This window comes from Cucumis melo, unplaced genomic scaffold, assembly GCF_025177605.1.
Source record: "Cucumis melo cultivar AY unplaced genomic scaffold, USDA_Cmelo_AY_1.0 utg000941l, whole genome shotgun sequence".
Classification (NCBI taxonomy): domain Eukaryota; kingdom Viridiplantae; phylum Streptophyta; class Magnoliopsida; order Cucurbitales; family Cucurbitaceae; genus Cucumis; species Cucumis melo.
This window is the reverse complement of record NW_026124305.1, coordinates 23,550-30,419: the sequence shown is the minus strand read 5'-3', so window position 1 is coordinate 30,419 and position 6,870 is coordinate 23,550. Positions and strand designations below refer to the sequence as shown.

General features: G+C 33.0%; 3 non-coding genes across 3 annotated transcripts; 2 read left to right on the top strand and 1 right to left on the bottom strand.

The window, feature by feature from the left end:
• Positions 1–497: 497 nt before the first annotated feature.
• Positions 498–584, top strand: TRNAS-GGA (transfer RNA serine (anticodon GGA)). Its single transcript has one exon. It is a non-coding gene; the product is annotated as a tRNA-Ser (tRNA).
• A 1,260-nt stretch (positions 585–1,844) lies between these two features.
• Positions 1,845–1,917, bottom strand: TRNAT-UGU (transfer RNA threonine (anticodon UGU)). The gene has a single exon. It is a non-coding gene; the product is annotated as a tRNA-Thr (tRNA).
• A 1,603-nt stretch (positions 1,918–3,520) lies between these two features.
• Positions 3,521–3,593, top strand: TRNAF-GAA (transfer RNA phenylalanine (anticodon GAA)). Its single transcript has one exon. It is a non-coding gene; the product is annotated as a tRNA-Phe (tRNA).
• Positions 3,594–6,870: the final 3,277 nt, after the last annotated feature.

Genomic DNA, 6,870 nt, shown 5'->3' with positions numbered 1-6,870 from the left:
ACTCGATATTAAAATTGTTTCTTTTTGATTTCACAGGAATCAATAAAAGAGAAGAAATATTTCAATCCGGTTAAATTTCATCCAAATGTAGTAGGATCAGAATGAAGAGAACTATTCTGATTTCAGCGAAGTTGAAGAAAAAAAGAATTTTATTTATCTGACTGGGGTAATTCTAGAAGTTTTTTGATTGAATTATGATACAAAAAAGAGCAAAAAGAATCGAATAATCATTCTATGATTCATAACTTGTGACTAGATATATGTATGGGATAAACAGTTGTTGGTGAAAAATCGAAAACTGTAAAAGTCGAATTTTTAGAAAAAAGGAATCATAGTTTAAAAAAACTAAATAGAATCATGAGCTAAAAGTATCCATTAAACATAGTTAAAAAAAAATTATTTGTATAGTTAGAATTGGTTGGACGTGCCTATCAAAAAAAAAATTGAATATTAATGACTCACTATTAACTCGGTTTCTGGGCCATAATCATTCTGTAGGAGAGATGGCCGAGTGGTTGAAGGCGTAGCATTGGAACTGCTATGTAGGCTTTTGTTTACCGAGGGTTCGAATCCCTCTCTTTCCGTACTAATTCAACAATGTTACTGACCACAATGTATCAAATCAAATAACAATCGATACTATTATTCCAACGGTTAGACCTTTATGGATTCTTTATTTCGAATTTTTGTGGTACGGAAACGAAAAGACTGGAAAGAATGCACAAGAGATGAAAATCCCCCTACCGATCAATGATAGATGAATGATAGAAAAATTTCCGGATCAAAACCTTACTTTCCTTCGGTCTCTTTACTTAGACTTCGGCGAAGGGGAGGACGAAATTGTCCGAACCCTTGTTTTTTAGTTAGGTTTAAGTCTGACGAGAATAATATTCTACAACGAGCAATTCATTTATTTTTAAACTGACCCATTTACTATCTATTATTTGATTGACTAATCCTTTATATTGCAATGGCTGAAGAGTCAAATGTTTTGGCAATTCCTGAGGGGGGGATGAATCAAGATAATTTTGAATCAGTGTTCTCGATTTTTTTTCATCTTTTGCTGTAATAATATCTCGGGGTTTGCACCGATAACTTGGTATATCCACTATAGAACCATTAACTAAAATATGTCTATGATTAACTAATTGTCGGGCTTGAGGAATAGTCGAAGCCATACCCAATCGAAAAAGGATGTTATCCAAACGCATTTCAAGTAATTGTAGTAAAACTTGACCCGTTGATCCTTTGGCTTTTCCGGCGATACGAACGTATTTAAGTAATTGTCGTTCTGTAAGACCATAATGAAAACGCAATTTTTGTTTTTCTTCTAAACGAATACGATATTGAGATTTTTTACCGGAACGCGATTGGTTTTTAAGATCGTTTCCGGTTTTGGGCCTTTTACTAGTTAGTCCCGGTAAAGCCCCCAGACGGCGTATTTTTTTGAAACGAGGCCCTCTGTAACGCGACATAAAGACTCCTTATTTTATTTTATTTAAATTTCATAAACATTTTATTTTATTTAAATTTCATAAACTTAAATGAAAACTAAATGATAAATATTATAAATGAAGTGAAATCCAGTAAAGTATTGTACTACAAAACAAAGAATAATTAGATAACTTGGATCAATATCCGGATCCTATTGTATATGTAAATGATATAAAAAAGTAAGAGTTCCTTTCTTGATTTGTTCTACAGAAATAGAACCCCTCCTTTAGTCATAAAGGTAAGTAAGTTCCTACGACATCATAGATCGGTGACCTTTGAAAAAGGGTAAGAAGTCGTTTCTTTATTTATTTGATTTATCAATTATGTCAAAAATAAAATCAATAGAGAAAAGCCGGCTATCGGAATCGAACCGATGACCATCGCATTACAAATGCGATGCTCTAACCTCTGAGCTAAGCGGGCTCACATAACAGAAATGTTACATGCATAGTAATTTACTAAATTACTGGGATCTTAGCTATTCCTAATTAATATGAATATAGAATCTAATTTCATTTCAAATAAATATTCAATATTGGAATTGTTCTATTATAGAACATAATAATTAATATAACGATTAATAGAATATAGCGATAGAAAATTTTGATCTATTTATCAAATGGATGTGTATCAATAATTAATGTGTTAATCTTAATTGCATTTAATGCAATTGAGATGATAATGAAGCGTTTCTATGTTTTCATTCTGAAAGGTGGAAGATAAGACGAACAAGGGAATCGACCGTTTAAGTATTAAATTTTTTACTAAAAAAATAATAGAAAGAGGGGCAAATATATATGTTCATATATCTATCTATATTGATATATATTGAATTGCAGATACAGAAATGATAGAATCATTTTGGATCGGAACAAATATGGGTCTCCGATAGAGAAGAGAGAGATGAAAGAAGATAGACAAGAAATCCAATAGGAGGAAACACTTTTCAATAGAGGAATCGGTATTCTAATGACTTGAGTGGTTCCAGTATAATACAAATGAAAGAAAACGGGGAAGGACATCATAATGCGATACTAATCTTAAAAGAGGGGGATATGGCGAAATCGGTAGACGCTACGGACTTAATTAGATTGAGCCTTGGTATGGAAACCTACTAAGTGATAACTTTCAAATTCAGAGAAACCCTGGAATTAAAAATGGGCAATCCTGAGCCAAATCCTTTTTTCCGAAAAAAAAGGGTAGGTGCAGAGACTCAATGGAAGCTGTTCTAACAAATGGAGTTGACGACGTTGCGTTAGTAAAGGAATGAATCCTTCCATCGAAACTCCAGAAACGATGAAAGATAAACGTATTACGTACTGAAATACTATATTGATTAATGACAACTCGAATCTCTATTTTTTATATTTCTATAATTTTTTATATTTATATTTATATATATATATAAAATTATATATAAAAATGAACGAATTGTTATGAATCGATTCCAAGATCTACAAGTTGAAAAAATAATCGAATATTCATTGATCAAATCATTTACTCCATCATAGTCTGATAGATCTTTTGAAGAATTGATTAATCAGATCGAATAGAATAAAGATAGAGTCCCATTCTACATGTCAATAACGACAAAAATGAAATTTATAGTAAGAGGAAAATCCGTCGACTTTTAAAATCGTGAGGGTTCAAGTCCCTCTATCCCCAAAACCCTAAAAAGGCCCGTTGGCCTCTTTAATTATTTATCCGTTCATTAGCAATTCAGACTTTGTTATGTTTCTCATTCATTCGACTCTTTCACAAGCGTATTTGAGCGGAAATTTGATTTCTTATCACAAGGCTTGTGGTATATATTCTATATGATAGACGTACAAACGAACATCCTTGCGCAAGTAATCTGTGAAATTTGAATGATTAACTGTCTACTGTACTGAAACTTCGAAAGGCTTATCCAAGCCCTGAAATTTCGTATATCTTCAAAAAGAAGACTTTGGAATACCTTTTTTCTTATTTACAATTGACATAGACCAAAGTCATCTATTAAAATAAGGATAATGTGTCGGAAATGGCCGGGATAGCTCAGTTGGTAGAGCAGAGGACTGAAAATCCTCGTGTCACCAGTTCAAATCTGGTTCTTGGCACATCATGAATTTGTATGAGTATCTATTCTACGGATTCATTAATAATATAGATCATGAAAAATACTGATACATGATGATGTCTGGAAATCTACCCTTTAACTAAACTATATATATTTTTTACTCTATTTATAGATGTCGAAAATAGACAAGTAAAGATAAAGAGGATATTTATAGAAATATGTAAAGGATGTATATAGATATGTAAAAGAAAAGAATTTTCTTTTGTTTCCTCTTCTTTTTTATTTGTTCATACTCTGTCTCCTGGCGTTCAATTCCTATTTTATACATATTTGAAAGTTTCAATTAGTTCCTTATAAGACCCAAAAGTCTAGTCTAGGGGAGTTGAAAGGCGGGAATGGCCAAGATTCATCTCAGATACAGTACAAATAGAATCCGATTCTCTTTTCATATTATATTTCTTCATTTCACCCTATGTGACTTTTTAAAGCACATCTATAAGTCATATGCGTGATACATAGTTCATAATGCAGAACTCATTTAGTTCATCCTATTAGCTTGTGGCTCATCCAAAATAAGTATCTTACAAATTGGATAATCTCACCAAATCTCTAATTGTATTTTTTTTAATCAATAATAATAAGATGAATGAGACTTCAATTACTATGCTATATCTATAAGAGAACGTAAAAATGTATTTGAATATCTTGAGTTGTCGAAGTGAAGATTAGTTTCGTATTATTTAATGAGCATCTTGTATTTCATAAAAATTGGGGGCAATATAATCCTTACGTAAGGGCCATCCTACCCAACTTTCAGGCATTAAGATACGCTTTAGACGTGGATGATTATCATAAGAAATTCCCAACATATCATAAGATTCCCTTTCTGGAAAATCCGCACTTTTCCAAACCCAGAAAACAGACGGAATTTTAGGATTTATCCTTGCGGCAAATACTTTTATGCATACCTCTTCCGGTTGATCTATACCATACTCGATTCTCGTAAGATGATACACACTAGCTAACAGTCCGCCTGGTGCTACATCATAAGCACATTGGGAACGTAGATAATTGTAACCATATACATATAAAATGACTGCAATGGAATGCCATTCCTCGGGCTTTATTTGTAAAGTCTCTATTCCTTGGTAATCGAAACCCAAAGATCTATGAACCAGTCCATGTTTGACTAGCCAAGAAGACAAATTACCCTGCATCTTCTCCCCCCCCCATTTTTTTATTTTTATTTGTATAAGTATTTCCCATTTACAATGAAAAATTGATGAAGATTCACTCGTTCTTTGCTTTGTTATTCTGTACAAAAAAAGTATACGGCCTAATTTACTAATTCGTAGGAAGAGACTGCACTTTTGTATTTGAAAAAAGTTTCAGGAGGGATGATCTCTGAAGTAGATGATGGTTGATAGAGTAATCCTTGATCGTAATTTCCAGTATTAGTACTTGGGCCAACATGAAATTTGTGATTGGTAGTAAAACACCGATTTTCCTCTTGAGACTTAATTCGATCTTCATAGATTTCTCGAGATATTTTCTTACGAAGTTTTGTTATAGCATCTATAACAGCCTCGGGTTTAGGCGGACAACCCGGCAAATACACATCGACAGGAATTAACTTATCGACTCCCCGAACAGTACTATAAGAATCGGTACTGAACATCCCTCCTGTAATTGTACATGCTCCCATAGCAATAACATATTTTGGTTCAGGCATTTGCTCATATAATCTTACTAAAGAAGGAGCCATTTTCATTGTTACCGTACCCGCTGTTAAAATTAAGTCTGCCTGTCTAGGACTAGATCTTGGTACCAGTCCATAACGATCAAAGTCGAATCGTGAACCTATTAATGAAGCGAATTCAATGAAGCAACAACTGGTACCATAGAGAAGCGGCCATAAACTGGAGAGTCTTGACCAATTTGAAAGATCATTTGATGTAGTTGAAATAACTGAAGTTTGGGTTGTTCGATCAAGTAAGGGAAACTCGATGGAATTCATAACTGTCTCAATGTTTTTTTTAATTGTCTGAATATTCAAAAACTAAGACCATTCCAATGCTCCTTTTCGCCATGCATAAACTAAACCGACAATTAGGATAAGCACGAAAATTAAAGCTTCTATAAAGACGGATACCCCTAATACATCAAAACTCATTGCCCACGGATAAAGAAAAACTGTTTCAACATCAAAAACAACAAAAACTAGAGCAAACATATAATAACGGATTCTAAATTGTACCCAAGCATCGCCCATTGGTTCTATTCCCGATTCATAACTCGAAAGTTTCTCTGGCTCTTTGCTAAGAGGGGCTAAAACTCCAGAAATTAGAAATGCCAAAATAGGAATAAGACTTGATATTATTAGAAATACCCAGAAAATATCATATTCGTAAAGCAGAAACATAAACGTACTCCTATCAATGTGGAAAATATACCGGATTAGTCGATCGGTACATGTCTCGTTTGAAGATTCATCCACTATAATCCTATTTATATAATATCTATTATATCCATAATAAATATATATTAAATATTATATATTTATATAGAGAGGATACATATAGTCGGAATTTCCATTTAGGAACTTTTAGTGATTGAAGAAGGAAAGAGAAGACGACTACTTTAGTTTTGTGCTTTACTAGATAAGGTATACCAACAGAAAAGCCTATTTGAGAATGTTTACAATGAAAGTTACCAAAGATCTTCGTTTCTCAAACTCTAGCTTGTCCACAAATAAAATACAGTAAGTCGTTCCTAGATCCATGTGATTTACTAGTGCATTCGATTTGCATTGGGTTATGGTGGAGTTTTTAACCGGTTTCATGTCATGATTTTGACTCCAAAAATTTACTAGAATTGGGTAGGTATCCCAAAGAAAAGAAGTATTACTAATTTCTTGATTTTGTATGGGAAAATAGGAAAATTTTCATATGTAATTCATCTACAAAGATAAGACATTAATGATGAACCAAATCAAGTGGCCAATTACAAACAATACAAACAATAATGAGGAAAGGAAAACGATTCTATTTTTGAATTATTAATAATATAGGGCTATACGGACTCGAACCGTAGACCTTCTCGGTAAAACAGATCAAACTTATTATTATCAAAATGATTTGAACTGTTTCAAAGACCCAACATGCATTTTTTTGCATTGGGCTCTTTCATTAACTGTTATAAATAAGTTAGTCTACCATATTTTTTCTTGACAGAAAGAAAGGGAGATGGTTCCATGTGCTCTGATTCATTATTTTGATTCGAATCTCGGAGCACTACCAAAGTTTTTCAAAGAAGGG